This window comes from Canis lupus, chromosome 25, assembly GCF_048164855.1.
Source record: "Canis lupus baileyi chromosome 25, mCanLup2.hap1, whole genome shotgun sequence".
NCBI classification, from domain to species: domain Eukaryota; kingdom Metazoa; phylum Chordata; class Mammalia; order Carnivora; family Canidae; genus Canis; species Canis lupus.
Window position 1 is genome coordinate 18,251,115 of NC_132862.1, and position 17,454 is coordinate 18,268,568.

At 39.2% G+C, this 17,454-nt stretch overlaps 2 long non-coding RNA genes across 2 annotated transcripts in view; one reads left to right on the forward strand and one right to left on the reverse strand.

Annotated features, from left to right (window-relative positions):
- LOC140616835 (uncharacterized) overlaps positions 1-725 on the reverse strand; it is a 47,699-nt gene extending 46,974 nt beyond the window's left edge. The window contains exon 1 of the long non-coding RNA XR_012017168.1: positions 617-725. This is a non-coding gene — a long non-coding RNA (uncharacterized lncRNA). The remainder of the gene's footprint in view (positions 1-616) is intronic.
- The window catches only part of LOC140616834 (uncharacterized), a 99,704-nt gene that overhangs the window by 41,981 nt on the left and 40,269 nt on the right, over positions 1-17,454 (forward strand). The gene's annotated exons all lie outside the window — the stretch shown is intronic.

Consider the following 17,454-nt stretch of genomic DNA (forward strand, 5'->3'; position numbering starts at 1 on the left):
TTCTTCAGAAAAACAAACTGTGTGTGTGTGTGTGTGTGTGTGTAAGAAAGATTTATTTTAGGGCTCAATTCATGGTGTTTATGGGGGCTGGCAAGTTTGAAACTTTAGGGCACACCAGAAACTCAAACAGCAGGGTTTCTATGTAGGAGTCTTGCGGAAAAATTATTTTTTCCTTGGGAAACCCCAGTCTTTGTTTTTAAGAGCTTGAGCTGATTAGATGAAGCCCACTTACCTGCTAATTATAAATGTGAATTACATATAGAAAATAACTACACAGCAATATCTAGACTGGTGTTTAACCAAACAATTGGACACTATATCCTAGCCAAGTTGTTACAGAAAACTATTAAAGAGTCTACACAAGCACTTTCAATATTGTTGTCAAAATTCATATCAGAGCCTTGTTCTTCAGCATGAGAATTATTAGAAAATAATCTTATATTGTTGAAATAAGTAGTGGTCAAACTAAGTGGTTGGCCAAAAGGAATGTATGGACATTATTGGCCTTAAATGAAAAAGATCCAGCTCTGGCAGGTCCAGCAGCCTTATGGAGCTAGAACTGAGCTCTGTTTGAATATTTCCCTGCAGAAAAGACTAGAAGGTAAGCTGAAGCTACCTCACAGTACTGTACATCCTCTTCAGAGTAAATCTGTCATGCAAGTTTCTCCTAAAAAGCCCAAGACAGAGGGTGACTCTTAAGCTTCCAGGAACAGGTGGTGCAGGGTTCTATCTAGTTGCTCATAAATGTTTGCATTCCAGCAGAATCTTATCTAAGACTTGCTTTCATTGTTACATCCCATCTGGCTTTTATGGCCAAAGGCTTTTACAAAGGCTTTGACTGTTTTTAGATAGCCAAACTAGCTTAGCTTAGTTCACAACAGGAGGAAATTACAATTCAGTATCAAAAAGGAATCCACTGGGAGAAACACTGTGATTTCCTCTCCATTCCAGTTGACTACCATCCTTTTTTCTTTCTTCAAAGATTTTATTTATTTATTCATGACAGACACACAGAGAGTCAGAGACATATGCAGAGGGAATAGCAGGCTCCTTGAGGGGAGCCTGATGCAGAACTCAATCCCAGAACCCTGAGATCATGACCTGAGCCAAAGGCAGATGCTCAACAACTGAGCCACCTAGGTGCCCTGGCTACTATCCTTTTTTGATTTGGATGACTCCGGTAGCAGACTCTAGTTTTCTGTCTCCCAAGATTTAGGTCTTCATTACGATAATGTCTTCATGTAAGAATAATTGAAGTCAAAAGTCGTTGGACGAACCATTTCATTCTTTGTTTCTAGACACTTAAAATTCTTAAAGGGACTAATTAATATGTTGGGGATTCACTCTTCTCTTTAATGTGATTTTGAGCCTCATATGAATCATATAAAGGTTCCTGTCTTGTATATACATGTAAGAGATATAGGCTGATGTCATCTGATGGAAAACAGTCCTTTTAGGAATGCTTTCTCCAAACCATGAAATAGAGAAAATAGGTGTACAGAAAACACAGAAAAACACAGATATTTGAACAATTTAAAAACATAGGACCTTTCCTATATTTTATTAACCCATTAATATTTTCCCACTTAGGTTCTAGAAAGTAAGTGTGTGCACACTTAAAAGTGGAGAAAGGTGACTATTCCATCAAGTGAGTTTCCTCTAAAAAAAAAAAAAAAAAAACCCTTTTAAACCATTTATTTTATTTTATTTTTTTAAAATTTTTATTTATTTATGATAGTCACACAGAGAGAGAGAGAGGCAGAGACATAGGCAGAGGGAGAAACGGGCTCCATGCACCGGGAGCCCGACGTGGGATTCGATCCTGGGTCTCCAGGATCGCGCCCTGGGCCAAAGGCAGGCGCTAAACCGCTGCGCCACCCAGGAATCCCCTAAACCATTTCTTAAGAAGCTAACTAATCCATCATGCTTTATCACTGTGAACTTGGAAGTAGGAAAGTAGATCTTGTCCAAAGAGATACACTATATTTTGATTTAGAAGATATTTTGCTTTTGGATGAATACATTGATTGATAACAGGAATCAGCTACATTATTAATAGTAGCTCCCCAAAAAGCTCTGTTATACAAATAAATCTCTCACATTTTTCTTAGCTGCTAAAATAGATGCTTTCTAGATTTATCTTTCATATAATGTGGCCTTGAAGTAAGCCAAGAATTTCTCGCGCATTTGTTTGATAAAGCACAGTGAACTCTTCCCTGCTTTTAGGAAATGCTGCTCTGAACTATTTGGATCTTCGCTAAGTGAGTGAAACTGGAATTTTTGCCTCTTTCTTTTTGTTGATTTGAGATTATAGAATGAAGGCACCACTTTCTGTGTGTCAGAATGTGTGACAGATGAGGAGTATTCCTGCAGTGAGGATGACTCAGCAGATTTTGGTGGACAAATGTTTTCCTAATGCAGTACTGAGAATTGTTAGAAGGCTACTTATCCACAGGAACAAGACTATTCATGTCGGCTTCTAATTTCGACAGATCAGTGTTCCCCACCTCCTCATTTTCTCTACTTCTGTTTTCTCTACTTCATCAAAGCTAACTTTACCATATGGCTTCACCTAGGATTCCATTCCCAGACCTAGGGACCTAGGATTCCATAATTTAGACCTTCCCTGAGCCACACATATCTCCAACCAGGACCAAGATGAGGTGCCAGGTTTGGGCCTCTGAGGAGCCCTTAACTAATTGTCCACCCTCTCTTCCCTCTCAGCTCTGGATTGGCTCTGAGCAGAGGAATGGGGTTTTACTTAGGTTCTCTCTTTTGTTCTCATAAGTTAACCTGCCCAGTGCCCTGCCTGGTGCTAACCATATGGTCTTCCCTGGAGCCAGATGAGTTTAATGGTGGTCCTGGTACTTTACCCAATCTCCTGCTTGACCCTTAGTCAAGCTGACTTTGGTCCTACCATATGAACACATCTCTCTTAGAGCAATGCTGCTGCTTCGATTTTCCAACTGTGCCCCTTAAGTGAACACCTAGTACTTAATGCAGTGAAACTGGGACTAAAACCCACCCATATTCTACCAAGTGAGTGTTTGTAGCTAAGTGGCATCCCTCTGCACATCCGCCTGATGTCAGCTCACCCTGCCCTCCCACAATAATTTTCTGTTGCCTTAGTAACTATACTGCCTGTGATAGTTAATTTTACATGTCAACTTAAAAGGTGTTTTGAAGTAAATTAACGTTTAATTAAGTGAACTTTGAGTAAAATATATTGTAGTCCACAATGCAGATGGGCTTCATCTAATCAGTTGATGACTTGAATAGAACTTTAAAGACTGGCCTCCCCAAGCAAGAGGGAAATCTTCAACAGACTGTCTTGGGACTCCATCTGCACCATTGACTTTTCTGGATCTCTACCTGCTGGCCTTCAGACTGGAGCTGTGTCATCAGCTCTCCTGGGTCTCAGACCTTCCAGCCCACTCTGCAGCTTTGGATTTGCCAGCCATCATAATTGCATGAGCCAATCCCTTGTAATAAATCTCTTTCTGGATATATGCACATCCCATTGGTTATGTTTCTTTGGAGAATCCTGACTCATGCCTTGTGTTGTAGTACCTCAAACTATAACACTATTACAAATGTATACATTTTTATGTACCTCTGTATATATACATGTATTTACTATGGGAAAAATGAGGCTTCATTTTGACTTTGGATCAGAACTCTAATAGGCAGTTTTAATATCTACAATCACAAGAGAGTGTCATTACAAAAACCTTCTAACGAAAAGCTGCAAGACTTTGTAGTTGCTATTTTTCTGCCTGGGATGCTCTTCCTCCTGAGAGTTACAGGGATTATTCTCATATTTTGATTTAGGTTTATACTCAAATGCTCCTTCTCAAGGAAGCCTTCCTCAACCACAGTCTAAAATAACTCCCTTTATCATCTTTCATAGACTTGCCTTAAATGATATTTCTTCAGGGTGCTTACAACCACTTGATATTTTATTATGCATGTATTTATTTCTTTATTGTCTAGCACCCCCTAGTATATGAAATCCATGGACTTTGCTTTATTCACTGCTGTATCCAGACTCAGACTAGATTTTTGAATTGTATTTGTTGAGTGAATTAATAACTGAAAGTTCTACATAATAATATAGTAATTAACACAAGGCTTGTGAATTTCTATAGCACTCAGTTTGAGCAAAATCAGAATCCTATAGCAAGTGCTATATCACTTTAGTGAAAAATGTAATTTTCTATAGCAAATATGTTACAGGGCTGAGAGGTCATGATAAGTTACATTATTGGGAGGTTAACAGAAAATGTTATGGAGTAAAGAATTGTTTATGAAGAAGAAAAAAGTAATGTGGTTGTGATGACAAATAATAGAATATGAATGGACTTAATGTTTAAGATCTTTGTCCCATCTGGCCAATTTCCAACTGGGCTGTTTGTTCATGGGCCCTCTGCGGTCCCTGGAATGTGAATGTTTTCCAGCCTTCTCTTGCTTTTCTTACTGAGAAGGGCGGTTTCAACCGAGCATTTGGACACTTATGTTAAACAGAGAGAAAAGAGTATTTGTGTATAAACTTTTATTCCTGAAGTAAAATATTGTGGCTAGTGCAGATCATGTGTCTATTTTTCAGATATTAAGTGCTAACATAAGCAGGTGGTCCATATAAAATAATAAGACAGACTAATTTGTAAGGAGCTACTATTCTGGAGTTGTCTCTCTTTAGGTTAAAGAATTGCTGTACTGCATTCAGCTGGCAAATTGAAGCAGTGATGCTCCATACTAGAGACCCACAGGGTTGAAATATTCCTAAAACACCATGGCAATCTTACCTGGCAACTTCAGCCCACTGCATCTCATCTGCTGGCAGAGAACATTTTGGCTACATAACAAATAGTGGACAGGCTGGAATTGCTTCCCATATCTGAGGATGGCTTTGGGGTTCAAAGCCAGATGGACTGTGGGGGAGAGGACAGGCTTTGGAGTCAGCCAAATGTCAAATTGAAACCCAGCCTTGCCTTTCATTGGACGAACTTGGCTAAGTTATTAAATCTCTTTAAATGCTAATTTCTTCATCTGTAATGTAGAAATAATTGTACTTATCTGGTAAAGTTACCAGGAGGGTTCATCTGTTTCCTAGTAAACACCTGAGAGATGATAATTTTTCTCCTTATTTGGTGTTTTTTTTTTAATTTGTTTAGTTTTTGGGGGGGTTGTATATTTTTTAATTGGAGTTCAATTTGCCAACATATAGCATAACACCCAGTGCTCATCCCGTCAAGTGCCCCCCTCAGTGCCTGTCACCCAGTCACCCCAACCCCCCACCCACCTCCCTTTCCACCATCCCTTGTTTGTTTCCCAGAGTTAGGAGTCTCTCATGTTCCATCACCCTCACTGATATTTCCCACTCATTTTCTCTCCTTCCCCCTTTATTCCTTTTCACTATTTTTTATATTAGTTTTGGTTTTTGTTTTTTTTTTCGTTTCACATATTTACCTCTACAGGACACATAGAATTTATAATTTGTAAGGAATCTGACAGGTTATCTAAGCCAATCCTTTCCTCCTTTTCCACTTGATTCTTAAAATAAACACACACACACACACACAGAGTTTTCTACTTCCTTTCCTACTTCTGGTCATAACCATAGATGATGAAGAAAGTTCATCTTATTGGCTACTCCCCAGATCTCCGTAAAAAGCTATAATGGTTTCTTTCCAATTGGAAAAGATTTATTCATGATTTTCACTCTCTTAAACACTCCTCCTTTCTAGCAATTGCTTAACACAAAACGTGAATGAAATGTCAGTGCTAGATCCTGTCCTTTCCTGTCTTGCCCCATCTAGAGAAGTGATTTTTAGAAGGGCTTCCCCTTGTTTACCTTTGAACATTTGAAAACATATAAGCAGAGTGTAGTTCACTTTTCTAAACAGAGCTATGAATTTATTATTCATGTTTATACTAAAACAAACAAGCAAACTTGGAGCTGCAGCATCTCATCCTACTTAACCTAGAAACATAATTTTTTGTTCTTGTGTGATAAGGAATTCTGTTTTTATTGAGGTATAATTCCCACACAATAAAACACACTGATCATAATTTTTATGAGGAGATAAGGAATTTTAATCTCATGACATAGTTTGTGAGAAGTTTAAGACTACTGATTGAAACCAAAACAAAACCCAAAAAGTGATGCAAAAGATCTCATTCAGAACTCAAAAACCAGAAGTGTAAAATATCAGTGCAGGAACACTGAATTTCCCTTGGTCTTCAGCTCCCCGATTATTATTGCATGTGGCATTGCCTCTTGCAGAAGGTGGCCTTTGAAAAGGCCAAATTGTAAAATCTGTAAAATTGTAAGGTTAATTGTAATCCTAATTAGCTTCACCAATGGTAGTATTAACGAGGATAAGGATTTTCTTGGATTAAAAGTTCTGTGATATTTTAAATAAATCTGGCCCTCTGATTTACTCCATTAAAAACACCTGTTTCATTTCCTATGGTCAACAGCAAAGGCATTACACTGCAGAAAGTCTTATTCTTTTTTAAGATTTTTATATATTTTGAGGGGATGAGGGGCAGGGGGAAGATGAATCCCAAGCCTATTTTGCACTTAGCATGGAGCCAGACATGGGGCTGGATCCCACGACCCTGAGAACTTGACCTGAGCCGAAACCAAGAGTCTGATGCTTAACCGACTGAGCCACCCAGGTGCCCCTACACTGCAGAAGATTCTTAAAGCATGCAGCAGCTATTGAGTTTTGCCATTGTCAGACCTGTATAGTCTCCATATTTGCTATCTTAGCATTTGTGGTTAGAATTATTTGTGAGGGACCCAAAGGTCTAAGATACATGCCATTTTTGAGTGGGGATGATACCTCTATCACATTGCTGTGAAAATGAAACGTGACTTACCTGGCACAAATCTAGAGTGCCTTGGTGTAAGATTCATACATGGGAATCATTTCACTAGTGAATAACCTATCTGATGGTTCAGCCCCCACCCCCTTCATGTAGCTGGAGTTCTGAACATATTTCTCAGGGATGTCAAAGAATTGTGTGATCAGATGACGTATGATGGTATTTTCTATTTTAAAATTCTTCAATAATAAAAATAACAAATGTCTCTCTGAAGCATGATGATTCCCCCAAGCAAGAAAGTTATTATGGTCATCAAGAACAAATAGTCACAAAGAACAATGAATACAATTGAAGGGTTTCAAATGGTAAGCATTGTATGATGATGAAAAATATCTCAAGTGTCAATGCTGTCAGACCATCATGAGGCACCCCGTGTGCTCAAGGCTGAGAACTTGCCAGCTCAACTTCATGTCACATCTACTGTGTGTTAGTACATTATCAGAGATAGATAACCTTTCATGGGAATTCCCACAAAGCCACACCAGTGCCAGAAAGATCAGTGAAAAATATGCAGCCGTAACTGAGAATTTTTCCTAACACATTTTTAAAAAGATTTTATTTTTATTTATTCATGAGAGAGAGAGAGAGAGAGGCAGAGACATAGGCAGAGGAAGAAGCAGGTTCTCATAGGGAGCCCGATGCAGGACTCGGTCCTGGACCCCAGGATCACATCCTGAGCCAAAGGCAGACACTCAACCCCTGAGCCACGTAGGCGTCCCTTCTAACACATTTTTATTGAACATCTATTTTGTGTGTACCTGGTCCTGAAATGACAAATTTGAACATGTTGAGTGTACCCCTGAGGAATTTGCAGTGTGATGGAAAACATGGCCACATAAAGAGATATAAAACAATGAGTTAAGGGCATCAATAGAAGTCCTTGGAGGGTGCTAGAAGAACCCAGGAGAGGGCTACCTAAGCTGGACAATGGGGATGGAGTTATGTGCGGAGTAGTTAAGGAAAGTTTCTTGAAGAAGAGAAACTGAATCTTACAGGATGCCCAGGAGTTCTAAAATGCCCATGATCTATTTACTCAAAATCAACTACCTTTATACCACACTTTCTTTTTTTTTTTTTTTTTAACCTGAGAACTGCTTTTTTAATTTAAGATGGAGATTAGTAAGAATCAAAGAGCTTTTAACATACTTAAAAGATTTGCAAGAGAAAGAAGTTCCTTTCTTGCTACATGGCTCAGTGTTGTTTAATGCTGGGTCAGTAAACCACCTAAAATCACCTTGTGTCATCGGAAACACCAGTGTAGCATAATTGCTTCATTTTCTACAAAAGACAAGATTGTACTGAAGAGAAAAAACACAAACATTTGTAAACATTGAAAATAGTCATTGAACAAAGTACTGAAATACGTCCCTACTGTTCCTGATTCTGTCCAGCCTTACCACTTAAAATAAGCCCTCTCCTTCCCTTTTCAAACAAATGAATTCTAAACAAAGTAAACTTCAACTGACATTTGGCCAGCTACTTTCCTCACTGAAAGTTCTAGTCTAAGCCTCAATCCTCCACATCTATAGAATATATGGCTTGGGGGTGCCTGGGTGGCTGCAGTCAATGTTTTCTCCTTATCCAGATGTACTAGACAAAGAATATCACTTATCACTCTCTATTTGTACAGTAAGCAAAGTTAGAGAGCTCTGTTTTATAGAGCCTGGCCTTGCCTCCTACTCCTGTTCTGTATTAGCTTTCTTTTTTTAGTTTGAAAAGTTTTATCTGATTCTTTTTTTTTTTGTATATTTTTTATTGGAGTTTGATTTGCCAAAAATATAGCATAACATCCAGTGCTCATCCCGTCAAGTGCCCCCCTCAGTGCCCGTCACCCAGTCACCCCATCCCCCTACCCACCTCTCTCTCCACCACCCCTTGTTCGTTTCCCAGAGTTGAGTGTCTCTCATGGTTTGTCACCCTCACTGATATTTCCCACTCATTTTTCTCTCCTTTCCCCTTTATTCCCTGTCACTACTTTTTATATTCCCCAAATGAATGAGACCATATAATGTTTGTCCTTCTCCGATTGACTTACTTCACTCAGCATAATACCCTCCAGTTCCACCCACGTTGAAGCAAATGGTGGGTAATGGTTGAGTAATATTTCATTGTATACATAGACCACATCTTCTTTATCCATTCATCTTTTGATGGACACTGAGGCTCCTACCACAGTTTGGCTATTGTGGACATTGCTGCTATAAACATTGGGGTGCAGGTGTCCCGGCGTTTCACTGCATCTGTATCTTTGGGGTAAATCCCCAGCAGTGCAATTGCTGGGTCGTAGGGCAGGTCTATTAACTCTTTGAGGAACCTCCACTCAGTTTTCCAGAGTGGCTGCACCAGTTCACATTCCCACCAACAGTGCAAGAGGGTTTCCCTTTCTCCACATCCTCCCCAGCATTTGTTGTTTCCTGTCTTGTTAATTTTCCCCATTCTCACTGGTGTGAGGTGGTATCTCATTGTGGTTTTGATTTGTATTTCCCTGATGGCAGGTGATGTGGAGCATTTTCTTGTGTGCTTGTCGGCCACGTGTATGTCTTCTTTGGTGAAATTGCTGTTCATGTCTTTTGCCCATTTCATGATTGAATTGTTTGTTTCTTGGGTGTTGAGTTTAATACGTTCTTTATAGATCTGGATACTAGTCCTTTATCTCATATATCATTTGCAAATATCTTCTCCCATTCCATAGGTTGTCTTTTAGTTTTGTTGTTTCTTTTGCTGTGCAGAAGCTTTTTATCTTGGTTAAATCCCAATAATTCATTTTTGCTTTTGTTTCCTTTGCCTTCATAGATGTATCTTGCAAGAAGTTGCCGTGGCCAAGTTCAAAAAGGGTGTTGCCTGTGTTCTCCTCTAGGATTTTGATGGATTCTTGTCTCACATTTAGATCTTTCATCCATTTTGAGTTTATCTTTGTGTATGGTGCAAGAGAGTGGTCTAGTTTCATTCTTCCGCATGTGGCTGTCCAATTTTCCCAGCACCATTTATTGAAGAGACTGTCCTTTTTCCAGTGGATAGTCTTTCCTGCTTTGTCAAATATTAGTTGACCATAGAGTTGAGGGCCCATTTCTGGGTTCTCTATTCTGTTCCATTGATCTATGTGTCTGTTTTTGTGCCAATACTGCACTGTCTTGATGATCACAGCTTTGAAGTACAACTTGAAATCCAGCATTGTGATGCCCCTGGCTCTGGTTTTCTTTTTCAATATTCCCCTGGCTATTTGGGGTCTTTCCTGATTCCACACAAATATTAGATGATTTGTTCCAACTCTCTGAAGAAAGTCCATCGTATTTTGATAGGGATTGCAATGAATGTGTAAATTGCCCTGGGTAACATTGACATTTTCACAATGTTGATTCTTCGAATCCGTGAGCATGGAATGTTTTTCCATGTCTTTGTGTCTTCCTCAATTTCTTTCAGAAGCATTCTGTAGTTTTTAGGGTATAGATCCTTTACCTCATTGGTTAGGTTTATTCCTAGGTATCTTATGCTTTTGGGTGCAATTGTAAATGGGATTGACTCCTTAATTTCTCTTTCTTCAGTCTCATTGTTACTGTATAGAAATGCCACTGATTTCTGGGCATTGATTTTGTATCCTGCCACACTGCCAAATTGCTGTATGAGTTCTAGCAATCTTGGGGTGGAGTCTTTTGGGTTTTCTAAGTACAGTATCATGTCATCTGCGAAGAGAGAGAGTTTGACTTCTTTGCCAATTCGAATGCCTTTAATGTCTTTTTGTTGTCTGATTGCTGAGGCTAGGACTTCCAGTACTATGTTGAATAGCAGTGGTGAGAGTAGACATCCCTATCGTGTTCCTGATCTTAGGGGAAAGGCTCTCAGTGCTTCCCCATTGAGAATGATATTTGCTGTGGGCTTTTCGTAGATGGCTTTTAGGATTATACCACACTTTCTAAACACACTGATAGAAAACAACTGTACATTTAGATCTGTATCTCCCGAGTTTCACTCTCCATAGTTTTAGTTACCTGCAGTCAATTGGGGTTCATCAGGTAGGCATGCCATCATTTCATCCTCATCATTAGAAGAAGAAGGGTGCATACAGTACAGCTAGATATGTGAGAGAGACCACATTCATGTAACTTTTATTACAGTATATTGTGATAATTGTTCCAGTTTATTATTAGTTGTTATTGTTAATTTCTTCTGTGACTAATTTATAAATTAAACTATGCATAGGTATGAATGTATAGGGAAAAATATAGTGTATATCGGGTTTGGTACCATGTGAAGTTTTGGGCATCCACTGGAGGTCCTGGAACATGTCCCCACAGATGGGGAGAACTACTGTGATTGAAAGTACAGAGGAAAGTAGCAGTGTCTTTAGTCCAGGAAGAGAGGCAGAAAGGAGAGGGGATGCTGGGATTCCCTAACTGTAGCCAGGCGGTTTATCGGAGTTTGCCTCATATCTACTGGACAGCCCTTTTCTGGACAGCTGTGTCTAATACTTGTCAGTGGGAAAGATTTTGAATTTTCAGATATGTGGCCTTTGACATGAATCTAGCAGGGAGTCTAGATGCAGAGATGCAGCCATGCCAGTTGTCAGATGGCAAGTGTCTTAATCCAGGGCAGAAGGGGAGAGCTTGACTGTCATCAGCTTCCCCGAAGATTGATAAATTGGATGCAGACAGCGAGAGCCTAGGGCTGCCAAATAGAACTTTAAGAGTGAAATATAACTGCTATGTGTAGAACTCTGAAAAACACCCACATACCCCAAACACATCAGGATCCTGTTTAGAGTTAGAGCATGTTATATTAGAAATGATAATAATAGTTAATATCATGAAGCCTATTTTCTGCCTCCTTAGGAAGGCAACAGCCTGCAGTGGATGGAATATGTATTGTATGGGCAGGGCAGGAGTGCCGCTTCCTCTCATGCATACTCACCCCCACACTGTTGGCCACAATGCCTATGTCTGGGAGAGTGCGTAGTGTCGGTATTTATGTGAATTTGTGTGTGCCTGTCTCTGTTTTGGGGTTGGAGTATGTGGGTGTGTGTATCTGTGTGCATCTGTCTGTACACAAGTACATGTGTAGATATGTGTGTGTATCTGCCTATGTTTGTCTTGTCTCTGTGTGTGTATATGTGTGTCTTTGTGTGCATATATAGGCATATGCATGTATCTGTGTCTCTGTCTCCATATACATGTGTGGATAGATGTGTGCATCTGTATGTGCTTGTTTCACCGCCTACATCTGGCTTATCTGTGTATGTATGTGAAGGATGGTGTGAGTATATCTATATGTTATTGAGTACATGTGTGGACACATGTGTATGTCTGTGTGTTTGACCACCTATACCTGTGTGTGCTTGTGTGTGTATAGGTCCCTGCTATGTCCTGTGCTCTGGAAGCTGAGCTTCCAAATTACATGGAAGCCTCAGGCTGGATTTCCTCTGTGGTCACTGATAGCACTCAGAAAGGCCACTTCTGTTGATGCTTGCCCATATGTGTGGCTGTGCCGATGGCAGTTAAACAACAATCTGAGCTTTACACTTGGTCACCTTAGAGACTCCTAACAGGAGTGATGAGAAAAGATTTTTACTTCTTTGCAGCTCAAGAAGACCTGCCCAAGCCAGAAAATGAAATTCAAGCTCAGTCATGTCTGCTGCAGGGGATCTATTAATATCCCGCCAATTGTTTCCACAGGTTTGCTATGAGGTAGGATAGGCTGCAGTCATTACCTATTTTTTACTTATGTATGTCAGCTTAAAGTATAGAAAAGTCTAGGGGCACCTGGATGGCTCAGTCGGTTGAGTGTCTGGCTCTTGATTTTGGCTCACGTGATGACTTCAGGGGTCTTGAGATTGAGCCCCACGTCAGTCTACTGGTTGCTCAGTGGGGAGTCTGCTTGAGATTCTCTCTCCCTCTGCCTCTGCCCTTCCCCCTGCTCACATACACACTCTCTTTTTCTCTCTCAAAATAAATAAATGAAATCTTTTTAAAGAGTATAGAAAAGTCTAGAGTCACAGAGTTAATTATACTGTTATACTGTTGTGTTTTAAGTGACTGTATCATTAGCTGTTTTAATGTCTCTCTGTTCCTTGTATGATCAGGAATATGTACCTTTCCATTGGCCTCATTTCCCAGAAACAAATGCACTATGTTTACTTTGGAAAATGCCACAAATGCCTTCTTGCTGGTTCCTCGAATTGTGTTTCAGTTTTATCTAAATTTATTTGGCTGAAATAAGCTATAATTTTTAAAAACAATTTTGTCAAATAAACTACAAGAATGTTTAGCCAATTTTTGATCCCCAGTCTCAAAATTAGGCTCCTCTCCCAGTCTTTTTGTGCTTGGAAATTCAGACATACCTCAGTAACATATTTTTGCCTAATTTTCCAACTTTCTACTTGGCAGATGCATGTGCAATTTAATGAAATATCATCTTAGATATTTTATTTTAAAGATTTATTTATTTATTTGAGAGCAGACACATGCTTAAGAGAAAAGAAAGGCAGAGGGAGAGGGAGAAGAGAATCTCAGGCAGACTCCCGGCTGAGTGTGGAGCTGGGTGTGGGGCTCAGTCTCAGGTACCCGAGATCATGACCAGAAATCAGGAGTCAGATGCTTCACTGACTGAGCCTCCCAGGCACCCCTCATCTTAGATATTTTAAGTTCAACTTGGCTGATTGAGGAGGAGGAATAAAAATTAGTGTTATGAACAGTAGCATTTGATGTTCAAGAAGCATTGGTAAATATTATTGTTTTAAAAATTAACCCCATGGAGTATAGAGATGTTGTCTTTAGCGGAAAATTTCAAAAATGAAAATAAGCACAGATCCACTCTTTGACTCTTCAAGCCAGTACCCTGGAAGAAATAAGGAGTGGTGCCTCCAAGTGCTCACAGCTCATGCCATGGAATCTTCATCTCACTCACCCCACGATGGATGGCTTTGTGTCTCAAGGTAACATAACTCAGATAAGATGGACTTTTTGAGCTAGAGAATCTCTGCAATCATACAGGCCCCACTGTTCCCTGAGCCTCAGGAGGTACCTAAAGACAAGAAAAGTCACAACTTACTCCAGGCCTGCTGACTCCTGATTTGGGCTCTCTCCTGTGCACATGGGATTCTTCAGTAGCTTTCCCAGTGACTGGTAGATGAGAGTTGACTCAACAGCAGGGCATGGGAAACCTCATTTCCCATCTCCTGTCCTCATGTCTAGTCCAAATTACTGCCATTTCTCCCTTGTCACTTTACATTCAGGAAGTACAAATGTCTCATAAATACACCATGGCATTTTACATCTTCCTGTCTTTGTACTTTCTGTACCTTCTGCCTAGATGCTGTCAGTAATGAGAGGTGCCAAGAAAACTCTCACATTGGCACCCAACTCATTGCTGTTAATTCCCTTTATACTCAGTTTTGCTTCCATGAGTGCTTACTTCCACTGTCCCCCCCCCACCCACACACCCTTAATTCTTCTCATTTCTGATAAGCCAACAACTTAAGGTTGCATTGGTACCTGAACATGATGGAGTTTTCTAGCTGCTTTGCTGCCAGGGAGGGTAGCAGGGATGCTGAAAGAGGCAGGAGACAAAGAAAAGTGGCCACTGAAGGCAGTCTCATCTGATCAGAGTTTTGCTTAGGTCCAGCCCACTGATTACACCGTACAACTATCAGAAGTTTCTGGATGGCAGTTTTGTGTCAGAGGTACATGTGAATGTTTAGATGTGCTGGGTTCTCACTTTTGGGTTTCTCTGCACATTGATCAAAATACTTAATACTGATCTATTTATTTCTTCAATGAGAATCATGGTTAAAAACCAATACAATAGTATTAAGTGAAATTTTATTTGTCCTTCATGATTGTGCCTTTCAAAAACTATAGGTTTTGGGAGGGGAAAACTCTAGTTGTTCTGATTATCTATTGCTGAGTAGAAGACCACTGAAGTAGTGGCTTATGATAACATTTACTTTGCACATGAGTCTGCAATTTGGTCTGGTCTCAGGCGGCTAGCTCTTCTCTGCTGTACTTGGTGTCAGCTGGGGCAGCTTGAAGGCTAGTGTTGAATTATCTGACAGGCTCCTTCACTCACGTGTCAGGCAGATGATGCTGGCTGTCGGCTGACAGCCCAGCTGGAGCTGTCACCAGGATGGGTGGCCTCTTCCTGTGGCCCATGCTTCCTCACAGCATTGTGGCTGGGTTCCAAGATGAGTGTCCTTAGAAAAGGAGGCAGGAGAAAGCCCTATCTCCTTTATGACCTAGCCTAAGAAATTACGCAGGATCATTTCTGCCACATTCCATTCATCCCCACAGCCCCAAAGCCTGCTCAAATTCAAGAAGGAACGTGTGGGACCAGAAATATTGCTTTGGCCATTTTTAGAAAATACAATCTGCTACACTGGAGCATAAAGACATTTTAATTAACTTGTTATTGCTGGTTCTCCTGTTCATTCTAGCCAACAAAATCTTCTTCAGGGTGGGTTGTGTGGGGGCCAAGAAAACCTTTTACATGACTAAGTAATTATTGTATTTGGTTTCTTTTATAATTAGACCTGCCCTCCATCACCAACATTTATTTGTCCAGAGAGAAAAACTTTTGTGCATATAACAATTAGGTCCATGTGGATGAAAGGTTTTTATTACAACAGCTTTAAAAACAATCTCATAAACTATTGTACAAGATTAAATTTCGGCCCATCCACTTTAGTATTTAATGCTTTGTGTACAACTGAGAGATTTACAGGAAATTTGAAGTATTGATTTGAGTAGATATAGGTTCTTAGCAACAATGAGTGCAGTCTTTGACCAAATATCTATGTTTTCTGGAATGTAATTAAAGAAGTTGTCTAGAAATATGTTGATTTGCATAACATCATTAATTGATTATCTTCAATTAAGTAGTTTAGTTGTAATTAAATTTGTCCTTTAAAAAAATTTGTCCTCTTTAAAAAATTAATAAGGAAAATCACATAAGAATTTGGCCTTGAGAAACATACTACAAGGTGTAAAAATTGTAATAGTATTGCAAATATTTGAACTGTTCTGAAACTTATCTTTTGTCTCATTCAACCTGCGTTATTGTGAGGCCATGTTTCTTTCTGGATGCCTAGAAAAATCCCCGAGTCAGAAAATAGGGTCTTGGTTCTGCCACTATCTGTTGTATGACCATAAGCAAGACACAAAATTTGGTGTACCTCATTTGTAGAATGAAGGCATTTGACTAAACAATCTCTAAAATTGTTTGTTTTATAAATAATACAGAAGAATGCCATTTGCTGAGAGGGAGTATAAAAAAAACAAAAATAATATGAAGAGATAATGTTGTCTGATGTTAGACTAGTAATTAAAAATATTCGAAACCATATATTTTACTTAGAAATGCACTTCAAAATCTTTTATTTCCCAGCAACCAATTATTCAAACTCTCTTGAGACATTTCAGGATCTTGTTTGGATTTGATTAAGGAAGTCGTCAGCCCTTAGCTTGTTTTATATGACTTCATTACAATTTGAGAAGCAGATGGTTACTTAATAGATACTATTTGATAAAGGCAAAACTAGGACAAGGCTCTTCGCATCTTAAATAGATCTTAAAATAACAGTCTTATGAAGCCTTGCCAGTAATTCAGTCTGTATCCATATTACAGACAGTCAAAAGGAGGCAGGGACCTTTGTTTTAGGACAGTTACTAATGCCAAAGTCTTTATTCTTTGGGAGTTTTGATTATTGTGATAGATTAAATATAGATCTCTTTAAATATTTATAACCACTTTGAACACCTTTTAATTCAACCAATATTTATAGAACATTTACTTCAAATTAGATGCTTAGTATTAGGATCTCAGCCACGAATGTAAATGGCACTTAGCGCAGGTCCTCAAGGAATGCAGAGCTTGTCAGAGTACCAGTGCTTACCCTGAACACTCAGTAAGCTATACTATCCCTTAAAATGATATTATATTCATTCTATTTTGTATTAATCAAAACATTCATTTGATATGGACAAAAAATAATAGCAAACTACTGTTGATCTCTTATAACATGTCAGATATAATGCCATGCAGTTTATATTCATTGCCTAATACAACACCCACTTTGAGGAGTCTTTTTCAGCATGGATCCTACAGTCAAAGATTTTGGATTCAAATTCCATCTTACCCAGTAAGTGGTGATGACCTCAAGTCTTATTGCATTGACCTTTGAGGATTACATGTGGATTTACATAATCATGCAAAATAATATAGTGTCTGGAACAATGTTCAATAAATGTTAACTCCTTATGATTGTTTTTGTCATCATCAACTCTATCGATAGGTAATAGAGAAAATTTTTGTGTGGCTTTGAATAATAAAGTAACTTGCCCAGTCACACAGCTTTTAAGCGGCAGGGCTGGAAAGCCGATTAATGCCAAATTTCTTAACTTCTAATCTGTAATTCTGCCTGGTGATTAAAATTATGAAATTTAGTAAAATATTTCAGTTCTTTTAATTCTGTTAAGTGATCAACACTTGATCCTTCCAAGATTCCTATGGTCAAAATCCCAGGTTATCTGGTTTTGTGTGCCAAAGATTTGCAAGTGAACTAATCCAGTTTCT